We start from the raw sequence: 19,709 nt of genomic DNA on the forward strand, positions 1-19,709 counted from the left end.
CTATTTAATAAGTTTATGCCTCCACAGGATTATGCAATATAAAAACTGGGATCATGGTCTTTATTCTACCTCTAGGCTGGCTTTAGGTTTTACTGAACTGGAAATGTTAATAATTTTATGTTTTCTTGTTAATTCTAATTAGTTATGCATTACTCAAACAATGTTTGGCTTAATATAAACACTAAGTGGAATAGTTCATCTGGGAGTTATATTATCTTCCCATTGATCCATATGAAACCAAAATAAATAAAAACACATCTGCCATTAAAATAAACCCTGAGGCTAAAATCAAAGGTAAATTATAATTAATTTACTTTTCACATGACCCATAATTCTGCTAGCCTAAGCTATGTTACGACTCCTCTTTCTGACACCTTACATAAGAATCTAGAGTTCAGACCCTTTAGTGTGTAAAGTTGAACATCCACATCAATTGCTTTAGTAGCTGAACTTTGTGCAGAAAGAACTAAATGGTAAACTATTTTGAATGAACTGATTTGAAAATATTTGGAAAATAGAGTGCTAGAAGTATTAAAATATTAATATGCAATGGAGTCTTGGAGATTTGCGAGTTGGAAGCTGACCAAGTGCAACAGGAGAGTGAAGGTCGTCCAATGGGTTGTGCTTGTTACCATAACCAAGATCAGGGACATATGGTTTGCAAAGCTGAAGTATTTACTTTTTTTCTACAAAAGATGTTTGGTATTTCTCAGTCCAACTTCTCTCATAAAGTAGATGGTACTGAATTCAGGTTGCACATTTCATCTCACATGGAAGTGTCTCAAAAATTCAAATTGAAAATGAAGCCTTTTCCCCTATTATTTCAATAACAGTTTAAGTTTGGGTCTAATTAGTCATTCTCCCTGAAAATACATGATTGCATCCTTGCTCACATGCTTCCATCTGTTTGGAATGTCATTTCCCCTCACTTTCTTGATCTGGAAAACTCCTACTTACTCATTTGTCACATCATCCAGTAGTGTTGCTCTCTCTCAGCAGAAATCATGACACTCATGTTTACTTTTAGAGCAATTGATGTGTGTCTTTTAAAAAATATAATGTCAAACTGGTACATTTAAGAAAAAATATGTAATGCCTGAACTGTCTATCTATAAATGGATAATCTGATAAATTATTATGTATGTAAATACACACACACACATATACAGTGTGTATATATGTATATGTATACAGTGTATGCAAAAATATATATATTTTACTAACAATTTTTTTTTAAAAAGGAAAATAACAAAGAGTAAACTTTGCTTATGCACCATTCTGGTATAGACTGAATTGTTCCCCCACTCCCCACCTCCCAGGGTACATGCTGAAGGCCAAACTCAAGTGAGATGTGTTTAGAGAGAGGACCTCAAAAGAGATAAGTAAGTGTAAATGAAATTATAAGGATGGAGTCTTGATTTGACAGGACTTGAGTCCCTATCAGGTAAGGGAAAGGTGCTGGAAGTTTTCTGTGCACTCAGAGGAAAGGCCATGTGGGGACAGAACTGGGAGCGAGACCTTAGGAAGTCAGGAAAAGTCCCTCACCAAGACCCAAATCCATTGGCTTCCACATCATCACAGACTGTCCCTGTCTCCAGTACCCCAGCAAATTGGGTTTCTATTGTTTAGGTCCCCAGGCAGTGGTAGCTTGAACACACTAACATACTCTACATGCTGCTGTGATAATAATTTGTTGGTAATTTTTAGCCTTTTATATTTATATATTTAAATCCATTGATTGAATAGTGCTGGTTCTGTTCTACATATTAAGAAATCATGTTATTTTTTGAATATTTATTTTACTTGAAAGGAGAAGAGAAAAATACGAGAGAGAGAGGTATTAAAGATATTCTATGAGCTAGTCTCAATGGCTACGACTGGGTAAGGCTGAGGTCAGGAACTAAGAATCTCACCTGGGTCTCCCACACGAGTAGCAGGGGTTCAAGTACTTGGACCATCCTCCACTGTTTTCCCAGGCATATAGCAAGGAGCTGGATAGAAGTGGAGTGGGTGAGACTTGAGTCATCAAACCAGCACTCCAATATAGGGTGCGGTTGTCACAGGCAGCTTATGCTACAACAACTTTTTCTATCTTTTCACTTTTAGTTTCTACATATCTGTTTTGGTGAGATGTGTCTTTGACAGATAGGCTTTGTTTTATGATCCAGTCTGTGAATCTATGCCAGTTTATTGATGGTTTTAAGCCATTTACATTCAAGGCTAATACCAACAAGTAGTAATTGGATTGTTCATTATTTGTTTAGTCTTCCTTTGTTGTTTTATTGGCACATTATTCATGTTTACCTTTGGATTTTGTAGGTGCTATTTCTGTTCTCTGTCAGAAGAACTTTAAGTATCATTTGTAGGGCAAATCTGGAAGAGGCAAATTCTTCGAGCTTCTCTTTATTGCGGAAGAATTATCTTCAAAGACAAAGGAAAGCTTTTTCATTTTCAAAGACAAAAGAAAGTTTGGCTTAGTAAGTTATTCTGGGCTTACAAATCATTTTTCTGTGTAGAATCTGGAATATGTCACTTCTTTCTCTTCTGGCTTGTATACTTTCCTCTGAGAGATCTGAGAAGTCAGCTGTGAGTCTCTTTGGTGTTCTTCTATGTAGTAATTGATGTTTTTATGTGCAGGTTTAAGGATGTTTTTCTATGTTCAACTGAAGAGAGCTTGATTGTCATGGTAGGGGTGAAAACCATATTTCGTCAACCTACTGGGAGTTCTGTGCCCCTCCTGCATTTTGCTTCCCAATGTCTGCTTAAACATGTCCTTACCCTATTCTGCCGTCTTGATTCTCCTACATCCTTATAATTCTTTTACACCCAGACAAAATCTAGGAAAGAGGAAAAAAGCTGTCAGTAAAGATACTAAATCAAAAGTTTTAATGTGGAAGTTTAAAATATTAAATATGATAAATATTTACTTCACACAATAATTTTGACCAGAAATGACTAAATTGTGTAAAAGTCACAAAATTTAAGTCTTTCCAGCATTAGCAGGGGTGAAGCTAGGTAGAATCAATGCATATTGAGTTCAATATGGAGAAATTAAATTGAATTGTGATGGTTATTTTGACCCAACTTCATTTCATGTTTAATATATATTATAAAACGAACCAAAAAGATTATTGTAGATACTTATCTAAACTATCTCATAAAGCAGTCCTAGTAAACTTGTCAGTGGTCACTATTCATATAACAGTGACTTAGCTATGCACCTGCAAGTCTCAATTTTTTTTTCCTTTTTTTCTTCCTTTTTCTTTTTTGGTGTGGATCATAAAAGAACAATTGTCAGAGAATTTTCTGCATTGAGTGGAAATTTCCATTCTATAATCATTATAAATTGATAACCTACTTATCCTGTCAATCAAGATATTTGCTGAGATAGAACACTAAATTTTCCTACAACTCCACAATAACCTTACATTGATGGAATATTATTAACATTTTTAATCCTATAGTGAATCTATTCTCACAATAGTGCTCAAAATGCCAGACTTGTTGATGAATTTTGGTCATAATACTTTTCTTTCTAGACACCTCACTGGCTATCATTGCTCATGAAATTTATGAATTCTTTGTCCATGGATTCTTAAATCTTCAGAATATAATATTTCAAAGATCATTTCATATTAAGAGTGAGCTACTTGTGCTTTCCTAATAATCACATGCATCCAATTTGTAATTTTTTGTCTCTACTTTTTCTCTAGAATATCTTCAATCTTTTTCAGTCTCAGCTTCTCTCTCTTGCCATTTATTTCATGTATATCAAACATATACTCTCTTTTTGTTTCAACTTCATTGAAAGCCTGACACACTTTTCCAGTGTGTTCCTTTTACTGTCGTGCAACCCCGTTTTACCTTCCTCAATGTTCATCCTATTGCTTACATCATGTTTCCTCCACAGTTCCTTACATGCACTCCACTGCAGTCATGAGTATATCTTCTTCTTTTTAATCTCCATTTTTCTCATACTATTCTATTGAGATGCAAAATCTGTACTCAATCATACTTTAAAAATAATAGAACAACAAAACTTTAGCTGCTATTGTGACTTCAATATAAAAATCTGTGTTTACTTCATAATAGAGTGCTTTGGGGGAAAGAAGACATGCATGAATTTGCATGTGATTAATCGCATGCCACTCTTCGCTTTCAAATTTCCACCTAAGTAGGGAAAACGGATGAAATATCAAAGTCTGAGAAGTCTACAGGACTGCCCAAGGACACAGAAAAAGAGGACGAGTCATTAAAGTGGAAGTTTCCTTTTAAAGAAAAGGGCTCAGGGAACAGGGGAGGAGGAGTTAATGCTAGTGGCTAAGAAGCAAGAACAGCTCAGGGGATAGGGGGAGGGCTTGCAGTAGGAGAAATGGATGAAGCAAGTCAATGTCTCGAGGCCACAGCACAAGTGAAAAATGGATTGGGAAAAGAATGCAAGACATATATTAAGGATACAGTGTGGGAATATGGTCTGTGAAGTTAGACAAATTGTATGACAAGAAAGGATGATGTCATTAACATCTCTGATAGGGGGAATTGCAAGTGAATATTGAGATACGCCAGATATATTATTTCAATAATTTCACCATTTAATATACACTACAGGGGCAGGCATTTGCTGTGATGGTTAAGTGGCTTCTTGGGACAGTTGTATTCCCTATTGAAGAGCCATTCCAGCATCTTGCACACCATAGGAACCAAAAGACTTGAGTAGTGGAATGAGTTCGTACTTTCTGTTGGGGAGACCAAGACTGAGTTTCAAGCTAGTGGCTTCAGCCTAGCTTAGCCCTGGCTATTGTAGGCATCTGGTGAGAAATCCACAAAATAGGAGCATACTCTCTTTCTTGTCTAATCAATCAATCAATCAATCAACCAATCAATACTATAATGTTGGAAGTAAAGCAGATTGTACTAAATCTCATGGCTGTAGACCAGTCATGTGTTATGTATGCTTATGATGTTTCCATTTTCTTTCCTGTGGGAGAAATGATCAATGAGATATCTAGTACCTCCTGTTGAGAGCAGTTTAGTTCACTCCGATCCTGATTTCCCCTCCAACCTTTAGTATTGCATTGTTAATGTCCAGTTACTAGTTTTGGCTTCGTTGAAATCTTAAAATTATTGAGAACATGGGCTAGATTCTTCTTCTAAAAATCTAGAGTGAATTGATGATTCTGTAACTCAGCATTCCAGGCTGGCGTGGGATTTTCGTCTCTTTTAACACACACAAACCCAGTCTCTATCAAAGGCATGCATTTGACTTGAATTCATGGGGAACAGAAGAGATTATTGAAAAGTCTGAAGCATTTTTACCTTACAAATTCCTTTCAAGATTTCCTCTCAATGAATCTTCCTTCCGAGTTAAGTTCCCAACCCTCTTCTTAATGACCTGGAGCTAGGTGATTAGGATTATCAGAGATTTTGGGATATTTCTTGCTGAATATTATCTCCTACAGCCATCAGCTGAGTACGCCTCATTCCAAACTTTGAGACAACAAGTAGTCCCGTTTCATAACCCTTTGCATATGCTTCTATAATATTCTGATTTAAATGAAAACAGAAATTTCATCTGTTTACATATGCTTCTATAATATTCTGGTTTAAATGAAATCCTATTTAAATGAAAACAGAAATTTCATTCTCTTTAAATGAAAGCTTAACTTCTCATTTATTTTGGAAGTCACTTTGTTAATAACTATCTTCACTGTCCTGAAGCTCTATTTAGAGGCCAGCTCTGTTTTGTTCATTTGCATGTCCTTACCCTGAAGTTATATATAGTGCCCAGAATGCAGCATTTTTGAACCAATAAATGGACAAATAATAATTAAATTAATGCTAGTTAGTTTTTTCTTACTCCCCCTTTTCATTGAAGTAACTCTTGTAATTCACATTTAAGCAAAGGTTACCTAATACGAAGTATATCGCAAACATCTTATTCATTAAAATTGTTATGCTTATTTATTTATTTTTTTGTTTAATAGAAGGGTAGATCCAAAAGAGAAAGACAGACAGAAGGAAAAGGAGAAAAAGAATCTTCGTTTCTATTGGTTCATCCCCTCATCCTACAATAGTTAGGTCTACACGACCAGAGCCAGGTGCTCAGAACGCAGTCTGGGTCTTTCTTATGGATGGCAGAGACACAAATATCTGAATCATCATCTGCTGTTTCTCAAAGTGTGAATTATCAGAAGTAGAAGTGAAGACAGGCATTCAATCCAGGTCCTCTGATATGTTATGTGAACCTCTGAAATAGTGGCCCAATTGCTGTGCCGTGGTTCCCACCCATCAAATTGCATATATTCTAAAACTCTTCTTGGTGATCATTTTTAAGAATCACTAAAATGCATATGTATTTACTTATTTATCCACTCCATAAAATTAATGAACATGTATTACTCACACTGAATATTAAGCATTTATATTTGTGTAGATGAACTGGACTAGGAAATAACAAAGCACATGAAAATGTAACCTATTACGCATGAAAAATGAGCAGGATAGCTAACCAAGAGAGAAATACAAATAAAAACCGCAATGAGGCTTCACTTCACTCCGCTTATAATGACTTTCAACTAAAAATAAGCAAGCAATAATTGCTGGTAAGGATGTGGGAGAAAAGTACCCTTATTCATGGCTGATGGGAATGTAAGTGAATTCAAACATTAAGGAAGACAATATGAAGTTTCCTCAAAGAACTGAAAAAAAAAAAGCTACAATATGACTCAACCAGCCCAAAATGAAGTGAGCATTTAAGAAAGAGTTAACTGTGCAGGTCAATTCACAATAGCTAAGATATGAAATAAACTCGGATGTCCATCAACCAATGACTGAATAAAGAAAATGTGGTGTCATGGAATGGAGTAATGGAATACTAATATGCCGTAAGAAAGAAAAAAATCTTTTTTTTTTTTTTAAACAACAGAACAGGTGAAACTTGTAACTGTTCTGCTTAAATAAGCCAGTCCCTAAAAGAGAAATCTCATATATTTTCCTTGATATATAGAACACACAAAAAGTGTGGCAATCAAGTGAAATGGTCAGTTTGGTATATGGTTGCTGAGTTTAGCCCGAATTTATACCCCAGGGGAAATATCCTCTGGTCTTCTTACATTCTGCTTGGTGAATATTAGGATTAATAGCAAATTAAATCTGTGAATACAGAGCAGATTAAAAGTACACAAATACAATTAAAAAGAGTTGAGGGAGGAAGGGGTTTGGGGATGCAGCAGGAGAGCAAGTGACCAAGTGGAAGTGTCTTCTTGCAGTTGTATCTATAGAACTCACAAAATCTTCTCTATATTAATATTTTAAAGTCCAGTCTGTTAGAACAAAGTATGTACATGTACAGTACCATTTTTTGAATATCATGTTTTTCAATGATTTCTTTATATTTGTTACAATTCATTTGAGAGAGAGCAGGAGAGAGAAATACTCTTGTTCATTGCTTAAATGAAAGCCACAACCCAAGACTCAGCTTGCAAATTAACATGGGACTTGGGAACTCAGATGGGATTTTCCCCATGAGTGGTAGAATTCAATTACTTGAACCATCCCTATACCCCATCCTGATGTCTACTTCAGCAGAACGCTGTAGTCAGGAGGCTGCACTGAGTACGCAACACAGGCACTTCTATGTGTGACACTGGGGTCCGCACGCAGAATTCCAGGGTGGGCAGCAAGAACCCAGCTCCTCGAGCTATTACTGGGGGCTGCTTGGCTCCACATTAGAGGGGGGAGTTGAACACAGGCATTCTGACATGACACACAATGTTCTGCAGCACTAGGCTAAAAGCAAGTGTGTACACACAATTTGTTATTTTTTTTTGATTGTTCTCAGAGTAATGCATTATTTTTTTTTCTTTTTGCCAATGAGAAAATTGAAGTTCTGTGGATTTAAACTTTTTGAAAAATTGTTGTATTGTTTAAATTGTCTCTGATTTCAAAGAAGTGATGATACATTATTAAGAACCACAGCTTTACCTCTCGGTGAGGAATACTCTCAAGCCCGTTAGAGTACACAGGGAAAAATAGAAACATCAGTAATAATAACTATATCTGTTGTGCACCTATGTCGGGCATTGTTTGAGTCTTTTGCACAAAAACAAACACATTTTACCTTAGAAATAGCTTCATGATGTTGGAATTGTCACATTTATTTCTATTTCGTGTGCTGAACACTGGGGCTCATCAAGTTTAACTATCTTCCAGGAATTCATTTAGATCGTAATAGGCAGAGCTAGGATTTGAAATAAGTTAAGATCATGCATGTCCATGCCTTTATCATTTAAAAAGAAATCATTCCTTGGAGATTTAAGTTTTTTTTTTTTTTCTATTTACATGAGCCAGATGAACCTGACTAGGTTTTGATGATGATAGGTAGACAATAGCCTTCAGGAATTTCAAACCATATTGTATTTCAACACTGAGGTTTAAAAATTTATTTATTTTTTGTCTGACTCCATATGGACGCCTGAACTTTCAGTGTCCCTCCAAAGATGTTTTATGTATTAGATTTTGTCAATGTAATTCAGATGACATTTACCACTAATCAAGTGGTGTGGAAAAATCTAACTGCTCCCTGTGGGAAACTGTGGAACATTGGATAGAGTGAATATTACCATCAAGGACCTCAAAGCCCTCTCCTGTTCCCATCTCTTCGACTAAAACTCATCCAACCATGGACCAATCTGCTCCTAAATTTGTAAACATCTGTCCAGTAATAAACTCTCTAAAATGAATAATATTTTCAAGCAATTGTGTGTGGTTTCACAAATGCTCTTACTGTCATCCTTTCCACCTCAGTGCTGTTTATGAGTTGTTGAGGTAATAAAAGGGGAGAATAACATTTTCTATAAATGTAAACATGATGACATACAATTCAAAGTTTCGATCACCTTTTGAGCTCTTCAAACATCTATTTGTCTTTCTAATTTAGGTTGTGTGTCTCTTGAGCCCTGAGCACATATTCTTTATGCCTGGTTCAGGGCCAGATCCATCAGTACTAAACAAATAATTAATTCTGATAATGACGGCTTGTTCCAGAGGTAGATCAACTATTACTGAAGGGCACCTTGGCATCCTAGGGAATCTGTTTTGACACAATATTTGTATGTGGCAGATACAGCTGTATATTAAAGCAGATCATATCACATTTTAGGTCCTCAGCTTCTAACCTAATAGGAAAATGTGTTACCCTCCACACTAATTTTTGGATCAGAAATTCAGGAAACTAATTATCAAAGGACATGAGGATAGTTTCCAAGGAATGAGAATGTTTACAATCTTGATTATAGAGCTGATTTCACAAGTGTTTTTTTATATCACCATTGATCAGATTGTACCTTCTAAACATGTACACTTTTCTATATGTCAATTATACCTAATAAAGTGCTTTTTCAAATCAAGAGTAGTGTAAAAAGTTCAGGTAGCTAATCTCATACACAGGTCTTTATAACTAAAAGAACCCTTAAGTCTGGAAAAGTGCCCCGCCTTTTTCTGGATTCCATTCACTTCCTGCTCAGATGTATACTCTGGGATCTAATAGAACCCAAATGTCCATTACAGGATGCACATAGACATGATTTACAGATCTAGAAACCTATGACAGAAGGACAAGGGCCTGAGATTCAAACCAACCACCATCACTCACAAGCTACCTAGATTACCTGTTATTACTAAGCTCATTAAAAGTGTAAGGTGTATGTAAAATTGTTCTGTGCAACAATTTTGAGCCAGAAACAATTTAATCTCTCTAAACTCAATCTGTTTCCCAATGTAATAAGAATATTAAAGGGGATGATACTGTAGCACTGGTTCGAGTCTCTACTGTTCCACTTCTGACCTAGCTCTCTGCTGATGTGCCTAGGTATGCAGCAGAAGATGGCAGCACACATGTTGGGGATCCTGCATCCATGTGGAAGACCTTGATGAAACCCTTGGCTCCTGACTTTTGTGTTATCCAAACTTGGGCATTCTGACCATTTGGGGAGCAAGTAGAAGACCGCTCTCTCTCTCTCTGTCTCTCTCCCACCCCGCCCCTTCCTGCTTTCTCTCCCATTCTTTCTGGAACTCTGCCCTTCAAATGAATAACATAAATCTTAAAAGAATGTTAATAATGACTAGAGTGTTTTGAGAATTAATGTTTATAAATTGTTTGACACGGAATAAGTGCTCAATAAAGTTAAATTCAATCTTCCTTATTTCCTTTATATTTCTACTCTTTCAGGATAGTGGCTTCGTTTAGTATGTACATACTCACCATTTAAAGCAAACTTCTACTGATTGGCCTCCACCAGGAAGCCTGTTTTCCTAAATCTAGAGTTCTGTAGATAAAAACGGGTATGTATGCAGAAAACTCGTGTTTGAAGAAATATTTTTATCCTATCCTCTACCCTATAGTCACCCTACCGCTCTGCCTTCAGATGAAAATATCTCTGTTGAAATGTAGTGTCGATAGGAGAAGTGTGTATGTTTGAGGGAGACTATTTCAAGGAGGTGGGGATGATTTTACTTCTTGGAGAAATACCCTGTTGAGGGAAAAATATTTTCGAACTTCATACTTGCTTCCAGGTTTTATGATATGATCTTCATAAGAAATGACACCAGAGTGTGCCACCATTACTGAAAATGCACCTTGTTGATCATTCATGTTAGAAAGTGGGGAATAAAAGGACGAGTCCTTCCATAGTAAGCCGTAGTGAAAACAGTATTTTTCAAAATAATTTATTTTAAAGTTTCCTTACAACATAGTAGGATATTACAATCCAATGGGTTAATTAGCATCCATTCAACTTACATGTAAGTGTTGGAGGCCCTGAAATGCATCTTCCATGTCCAGGGCTAATTTAGTCTAAAAGCAGTGTTGGGAAAGAAATATAAGTAGGATTTTTGGATTCCATGGTAGAAAGTTTAGCTATAACTCTGCAAAGGGCAATCTACTTTGCCAGAGACAAAATGCAGACATGAAGTTCTAGAACATAGGTATAATCTGAAAATAATGAGAGCAGAAATTCACACAATAAAAATAAGGGTGAATGAAAGATCAACTAAGACAAGATATTCAGTCCAATCTTGACCATGTTTATGGTAATCATTGCTCTTCGTCACAAATAGGATGCATAAAACAGTGGAGGATTCGCACAGTGAACAAAGATATCCTTTTTAAAAATCAAGAAATGCAAACCACTAATCAATATGTGAGACATGCACATTTTAAAGGGTACTGTGTTGTGTATACAGCATAGATTGATCAAATCAAATCATCAGTGTTTCTACTGTCTTGACTTTTCTTTGTGTTTGGAGTCACCAGCCCTCTAATTCTTCATAAATTCTTGTGAGATGCAGTTGTTTCAATGCATCATTTAATACTATAACCTATGGGCAAAGAATATCTTTGATAAATCCTAATTCTACTACATGAAGATTCCTGGCTTGCACTATATCCTTGCTCAGTGTCAGCATTAATTTCTTACATATAAAATAAAGTAGTAATTCTTGAGCTGTTTTGTGAAGTGAATAGGTGTGAAAATAAGAGTATAAATTAAAAAATTTTAAAGATGATAGTTTATCTAAATAAAAGCTATCATAAATATTCTTTTTTTTTAAATTTCATTTTGTGACACAGTTTCATAGGCTCTGGAATTCCCCCAACTTCTCCCCCATGCGCTCCCCCCATGTTGGATTCCTCCACATTGTTGCAGTAGTACAGTTTATATCCAGTCATGATTCCCTCATTGCAAGCATGTACCATGCATAGAGTCCACATCTTATTGTTCAGATAAATTCAATAGTTTCATTGGGAGACAATCCCTGGTCTGAAAGTAGAGCTGGCAGAATATCATCCCCTCCAATGAAAAGCCACTACGCAACTTCAACAACAGGAAGAAACATGAAAATTTGCAACATAGTGAAGTTAATTGACATGATATTGAGTGACAGATATGTTAGGAAATGCAAGTTCTTAACCACATCCTGTAATTACTTCATTGACATCTCAGTTTTAGTTTATACACAACCAGCTGCTATACATCTTAAAATGGTTATAGGGTATTATTCAGCTGTCTTGCATCTATTTTCACTTTTATATTTAGCAGCTTATAGTATTCAAGCATGATTTTTGCTGAACTTGGCGAATTTTAGGATAGTCTTAAACACATTTATAACTCTATCAGGTCATATGTTAACGATTGAGGAGCAGAACAGTTTTAGGAGGGGTGTGCAGAGAAATCTTCAATACCTTAGTGAGGAGTAACTGATCTTTGTGTCCTACCTAGTAAGGTATATGTAAGTGCAAGCTGACTGTTTCTTGTCTGTTCTAAGCTTTCCTTATTGGTCTCTGTCTAATCTAATTTTTGTCTGTGTGTGGGGGGACCTCAGGAGCGACCCTGATGGTCATTGCAAGAGAGGATGGGGATTCAAAGTTGGAACTAAGTAAGGAGCAGAGAAAGCTCCTCTCCCTAGTCCTGAAGGAAGTTTACTGTTTTTCTGTTTCTGAGGACTACTCAAGGCTCCTGGCTGTTGTTCCGATGACATTAGATCCTGTGAGGAAGGATCTGGGCTTCTTCCAACTCCTGTGGGAGTTCTGAAAGAGAGTGGATGACCTCAGAGTTCTTGGTCTATGAGGGCATTCCATTTCCCAGTAGTCTCCTTGGCAGTTGGGATATAGCTGTTGGTGTCTGTGCTGATAGTCCTAGGTGAGGATCCGGGAGTCTCCAGGGTTGGGATACAAGCCTCCTCCTCCACTCTGGGGTGCTCCCCTGCTCTGTGCATATGACCTCCTGTTAAGAGGCTGTCAGGATCACTCCTGATTCCCACTGTATGTCATTATAGTTTTGCTAATGTCTAATACAGATTCGATTCTGCTGTCTATAAGTTTACCTGTTATATTCTTGTTAGATCATACTTAAAAATTCTCATAAATATTCTTAAGGTTAATGTCAAAGAGAACTGTGTGAAGGCTCATGGGTAATTATAACATTTCCCCTCTTACATTTAGATTAGGATAAACGATAATTAATATTATCTTACACCTGATTTCTATTCAGTTATTTATGCATACACATTTGAATATTTTATAGCCAAACTGATAACAAGGTACCAGTGAAATATTATTTTTTTTTTTGTATTACAGGATGCTAGAAAAGATTAATAAGGTTAATAAAAATGTTCAAGATCAACACTTTATGAGAGATTAGCAGAGAATATGTTTTTGGCTTTTCCATCAGTGAAGCATATTTTCTTTTTGATGGCCTTAATTGATAAATTGCACACTTACAGAGAGCCTCAAGTACATTTTTGAGTGTTCTTTGTGAAAATTGTACAATTGCACTGTTTTAAGCATTGAGTAAAAGGGAAAATAAATAGTGCTGTGAGCAAAGAGGATGTTCAAAGTTTTCTAGAGTTTTAGTTATGCATGTTATCATGTCAACAATACATTTTGTCTGTTCCACACATGTTATCTTGCCTCTGGGAGATGCGTCTGTCCCTAGAAGTAGATTTCATCCTATGTACTAGATCATTGGTATCATTTTTATGACGATTATTTCTACTTGGAACTTAAGTAGGGAATCAGGGACTGAAGGATGTTAGGAAAGACAATGTGTCATGGAAATTGAGCTCTATTTCTTAAAAGCAAGGTAGGAGGAGAGTGTAAGTCCCTGTTTGCTCCAGAATAAACATTTTCTCTCTCCTCACCCACCTCCTTCTGTTTTCTTGCTCATAGCAGGATAATTTATTATTTCCCTTCCCTTCCTCGTTTGGCTTTCCCAGGCAGCAAAATGAATGTAAGAAAATACACAACAAAATGCTTAGAAAGATTGAAGTATGTGGAGGGTGTTTGGCACTGATAAGACATGTTGGGGAGTTAATTGAGGCACTGAACTAGAGACAGTAAGAAGGCAGTTCACAGGACACCAACGGAACAGAAGACAGGGAGAGTGAAGATGTCATTGAGATTCAAAGGGACCAAAGAATGACCGTTTTATTTCGCAGAGTTCATTGGTGTCTTTGGTCTAATAACTGTAATATTTTTCTACTGAAGGTCCAGACCCTCCGATTATGGTTTGACTAAGGTGATTGATGGATCTCTAATTCACAGAAGAGTCCCCATTGGTGAGGCAAAAGTGTGAAATATTTAGTGTATATCTTAGGGAACTCATCTTTGCCCTTTAATATTTTATGAACTGCAAAGTGTCTGAGGTCCTAAATGTTATCTTTTTATCACATATTTTTTAAAGCAAAATTTGTTTTAAACAAGATGATACAATCATTTAGTTTGAGAGAAACTTGATTTATAAATGTTGAATTATTATCTTTCCATTGTTTTGTGTTGTTTGATTGTATCCATTTTGTGCATTTTAAGAGGAAGATCATTTCATGTTATAATGTAATGTATTAATACTATCAGTGAAATACATCTACCCTTCTGAGAGAATAGCTAGTTAAGATTAAAAAGTATATTGGTTTAGGACATGAGTTTTGAATTTGACTTTGGGCAACTTATTTTCCCCAAGGCTAAATGAAGAAAATAGACATTTAAATGAGTTTCATAAACAATTGTACTTACAATAGTGAATTATTACTATTCTGCAGACCATCTGGCTATGGTCCTAAGCCATAACCTGCATATTCAGTTCCTTAGATTCTTAAACAGTTTAGACTCAGGCAGTTTCAGACCTACTAACACTGATTCTTACAAGTGGAGACACTGAGACACACCATTCCCTAAGTGTGCAGTTGGTGTTTAGTTTTAGAGGATAGAAAGGGTGAGGGTTTTGACCTGGCATCCTACTACTCACTTGTCCTTTCCCATGAGATTTCCTGTCAAGGAAGTTTCTCATGCACGCAGTAATACTTGATAAGACACCAAGTACCAACTTATTTCTAGCTGAATATGTACTTAGTACATTCTTCAGAAAGCTTTCTGGCTAAAGCTGCATTTGAGAACCCAGTTTTTATCAGGAGATTCAACTGAGGACTCCGGCTTTGTCCTTTCTCCCCTAAATCTAAGAGCTTGGGTTGAGAAAATTGATTACAACCTGATTTGCCCTCCCACATTCAGCAAAGAAGCTAGTAGATTTGGTATTTTAAGAGCAGGCTCTAGTGCACAGTTCAGCCCTGAGAAGCCAATGGCAGAGAGTGACAAGAGACTTCAAGAGCTCCTCAGCCTGGGTTAGCCTTTAAGACCCAGCTGCTCTATCATCTGATAAAATGGGCTAAGGAAAGATCTTATTGAGCATGGTTCCATGACCAAAGATATGGACTGAGTGAAATGAAGGGACAGGAAGAAAGTGGCAGATTGGTTCATAAATATGTCCAAATGATTGCATATTCAGTAAAGCAAAATTTTACAAACAGTGGCAGAACACACCAGGAGAAGTTTCCTGCCTGCTGTATAAAAATAGCACAATATTTGAAATGTTCCACCCATCTTAAAATGTGAGTGGATCATTCTAAAACAAGTGAGTCAGATCCCATTGTAAAATTACCTTAGGCAGCTCCATCATTCTTATAGCCCAGAAAAAATTTCCCTGAGTCCTCATTACCTAAAATCATTAGCTTTTTTTTTTAAAGTTAAGCACGAAGGGATGAATAAGAATACATAATTGAGAATTTACTAGTAAGAATGAATATCCTACTCTTTGTGTGTTAGAAAGTGCTAAGGACAATTACCGAAGTTGATAATAACATGGCATAAACAGAGATGCAAGAAGTTAAAGCTATTGGGAGAATATCATCTCATTTTCATTTGATCTGTACATTGCAGTGTGGTATAAAAAGTGTGATAGGTATGAAGCTGGGGCTACGGTTTAAACTTCTTTCTGCAGTGCCTGCTTCCAAACGGGCATCAGTTCGCATCTCAGATACTCTGCTTCTGATCCAGCTCCCTGTTTATATCCTGGGAAAGCAACAGAGGATTGCTCAAGTCCTTGGGCCTATGCTCCCCGTAGGGGAGATGTGAAAGAACTGATGACTCTAGGCTTCGGCTCAGCTCTGGTCCTTGTGGTCATTTGGGAAGTGAACTTACTTAATGGAAGATGTCTGCTTCTCCTTTTCTCTGTAACTCTGCCTTTAGAATAAGACTAAAATAAATATTTTAAAAAGTGTAACACGTAGCATTCTAGCATATGTTATATTCCCGTAAGTAACCGTTATAGCAATCAGTGACTTTAGTCATCAATATATCCTTTGATTTACATCTTTTGCTGTAAGAAAAATATAGTCATCCCACCAATCTCGGCAGGAAAAATTCTGTGCAATTTGCCTCCTGATGATGACTTCAGTCTTTATAAGGTCATACGTGCTTTTTTTTTTTCCAAAGGAAAAAGTACTTCCTTGCATCAAAAGATGTCTATTGAGAAAATGAATCTTCCAGGGGCATGATTTTAACCTCCCGTTCTTAAATGCCTTAATCATAATCCTAGCTAGCATTAAGAACATCCCATCATACCGGGAATTATCGCTAAGAAAGGAATATAGAAGCTGAAGGTTTCTCACAACTTGTGAGCAGCAATTGTAGAAGGGGGTTTGATCCCAAGGGATGGCTAACATCAAAGGAGCAGCGAGCTCTCCCACATCAAGTGCAGAATAGAGCAAGATCAAGACTGATTGTCGTGTTTTAAGTGTAATCAGGGTGAGTGAAAAAAATAAAAAAGGCTTGTCAAGAGTTAAAGGAAAATACCTTAAGGCAGAACCAATGGGAATTAGAGCTTTGGTTTCATATACTTGCTTCATTCACACACGTTTCTGATTGATATGAATGACATGGTTATTTAGTTGATAGTTTTCCTATTAGTAGACTATATTGATAAGCGTGTAAATAAATAAGCATGCATTGCTTTTCTCCTCTTTTTTTTATTTTACTATGTCAAAATTTATTTTCTTTTTTTTTTTTTTTAAAGATTTATTTTTATTATTTTTTATTGGAAAGGCGGATATACAGAGAGGAGAGACAGAGAGGAAGATCTTCCGTCCGATGATTCACTCCCCAAGTGAGCCGCAACGGGTCGATACTATGCCGATCCGAAGCCAGGAGCCTCTTCCGGGTCTCCCGCGCGGGTGCAGGTTCCCAAAGCTTTGGGCTTTGGGCCGTCCTCGACTGCTCTCCCAGGCCACAGGCAGGGAGCTGGAAGGGAAGCGGGGCTGCCGGGATTAGAACCGGCGCCCATATGGGATCCCGGGCGTGCTAGGCGAGGACCTAACCGCTTGCGCCACCGCGCCGGGCCCCAAAATTTATTTTCTAAAAATTTTACTGTCGGTGTGATTAATACCCTAAGCAACTAAGTCTACTCTATTTATTATTTCAATGAAATCATTCAATAAAGATTGATTGAATATTGTTCTGTTAGATGTGGAAATATTAGCTAAGACACAAGAGTGAATTGATGGGTAATTTTTTTTTTAGTGCTTATCCAATAGCAGGGAAAAGAAAAGAAACCAGGGATTTCGTTTAGCATAGTGATTAAGGCACCCATTGAGAGACTTCATGTTATATAGAGTGTTTGGTTTTGAGTGGCTCTGCCCCAACTTGTAACTTCTGCGAATTTGCTCCTGGGAAGGCAGAAGGTAATGGTTGAAGCAATAGGATTCCTGCCACCCATTTGGGAGGCCAGGATTGAATTTCTGGCTCCTGATTTTCAACTGATCCAATGTTGACAAATGTGAGTCAGTTGCTTCTCTCACCAGTTTTCTTTTCAAATAAAAAAATTAAATTAAATAAAAAAGTAAACAAAATAACCAAATATGGAGTGATGAGCATGTTATTAGAGTATATAGAATGTCTGTGGGATTTGGATGGATCTTTCTGTATTTGGAGTATTTTGTTTTCTTTTTCATTTCTTTATTTTGATGATCTTTACCTAGTTGATTAGGGCTCAAAGGCTCAAGGGCTACAGGAAAGTGGATAAGACCATTATTTCCACATTCTCTTTTTTCCTTGCTGCATCTTGGGGAAGGGGAGAGACAAAGGGTGAAGCCACACCCAGCCTCTAGACCATCCCATGGAGCATTTAATCCGAGTTTTGTAAAACATGGAGGGGAAGGTAATTAAATTGGTGCAAAGTTGTGATAAAAAAGTTAATTCAATTATAAGCATACACCTGTGAATGCTACATATCTTCTCAAATATCTAACTGGTGTTAATTTCCCTTATCCACATAATATCTTTGTAAAGTATTTAACTATTACTTATCATTTATAGGGGAAGAAACATAGAGATGTTAAATAGCTTAGATATTTCTATCCACTAACAAGTGACAGTCCTGAGACATGAGCACAAGTCAATTGGCTCCAAAGCCTTTGTTATGCAGTATTTTATTCTAAAATATGGTCACATATAGTCATAGATTTGTAAATAGCTGTAATACAAGACATTATCACAGCATTTTCCATGGATGTTTAGCAGAAAAACTAACAGATGATGGCGTTAGATAATACACAAAGTCTTCATTTGATGCAAGGTTGAGAGATTTTGACTACTTAGTGCCTTCCAAGTAGTCTGAAAATATGAAGGCTTTTAAAGAAATTTGAAAACTCTGCTTCTTCTGGCGGATGCTTGCTTATTCCTTTGTCTGATGATGAGCTGTGGGAGGTTCAGGCGGCTGGAGAAAACCTATTCTCAGAAAGCTGCTCTGAATTAGGAAAGGCTTGAGCACTGCTAGTGGAAGTTCAATGTGATGTTGGATAAAGCACAAGGAGACCACCTGCAATTGAATGTTTCTGTGGTTACTGCAAATTTTCTGTACATGGTACTAACTGTAAGTCTGTATTGCTAATATTTTGGCAAACTTGCATCATAATGATTCAACAATCTAACATGGGCTAACAGGCCAATGAGGCGATCTTCTAGTGTAATCTTCCTTTATGCAGGAAGATTTCTTCAATCACTATCCTTAAATTCTTTATGCATCTAGAAATACAGGTAATTTGGTAAAATCAAATCTCAGTGGAAAGCTTTGAGGCTTTATATTACATTACAACTGATTTAACTAAACAATCTTTGCTGCACATTAATATTAAGCAATTACATTAAATGGAAGCATTGTGAATATGCTAATTGCTTTCATTAAAAACTGATTTCTTTAATTACTTTCTAAATAAATATTCTTTACTAAACTATTTCAGCATTTGCAATACTCATTAAATAAGTAATGGCGATGTCAGTTTACATCCATTTGCATTGCAAGTTTAAAATATATTTACAAATCCAGAGTTGAATATGATTTTAAAAGACTCTTTGGGATATGAGTAACATTGTGAATTCTTACATTTGAGAGACAGAGAGGCAAGAAGAGAATGAGAGATATTGATGAGCGTGAGAGAGAGGTAAGTGTTGTATAACAGCCTTCAGCAGCAAGGACAGGGCTGATCAAGGCTAAGCAATGTATTCATACACCGTGTATACATACACCATATTTATAAATTTATCATTTTGTGGATATCTTGGTTGACTATCTTGGCAATTGTGAATTGAGTTGTTATAAACAGGGGGATGCAGATTAAATCCTTCATTATGCTGATGTAATATGGTATATATCTATATCTATATCTATTTATCTATCTATCTATATATAGTAGTAATGTGTGTAAATCAGCTCTCATAAAACTATTTAAAATGAAACTAACCACAAGCAACAAGCAACAACAGTTAATGAAAAATTCCTTAGAACTACCATTTAAGAAATGGGTCTTTATTTTTAACCTGTGTTTAT

This window comes from Ochotona curzoniae, unplaced genomic scaffold (genome assembly GCF_017591425.1).
Source record: "Ochotona curzoniae isolate NIBS_2020 unplaced genomic scaffold, NIBS_Ocur_1.0 scaffold_4505, whole genome shotgun sequence".
In the NCBI taxonomy this organism is placed as follows: domain Eukaryota; kingdom Metazoa; phylum Chordata; class Mammalia; order Lagomorpha; family Ochotonidae; genus Ochotona; species Ochotona curzoniae.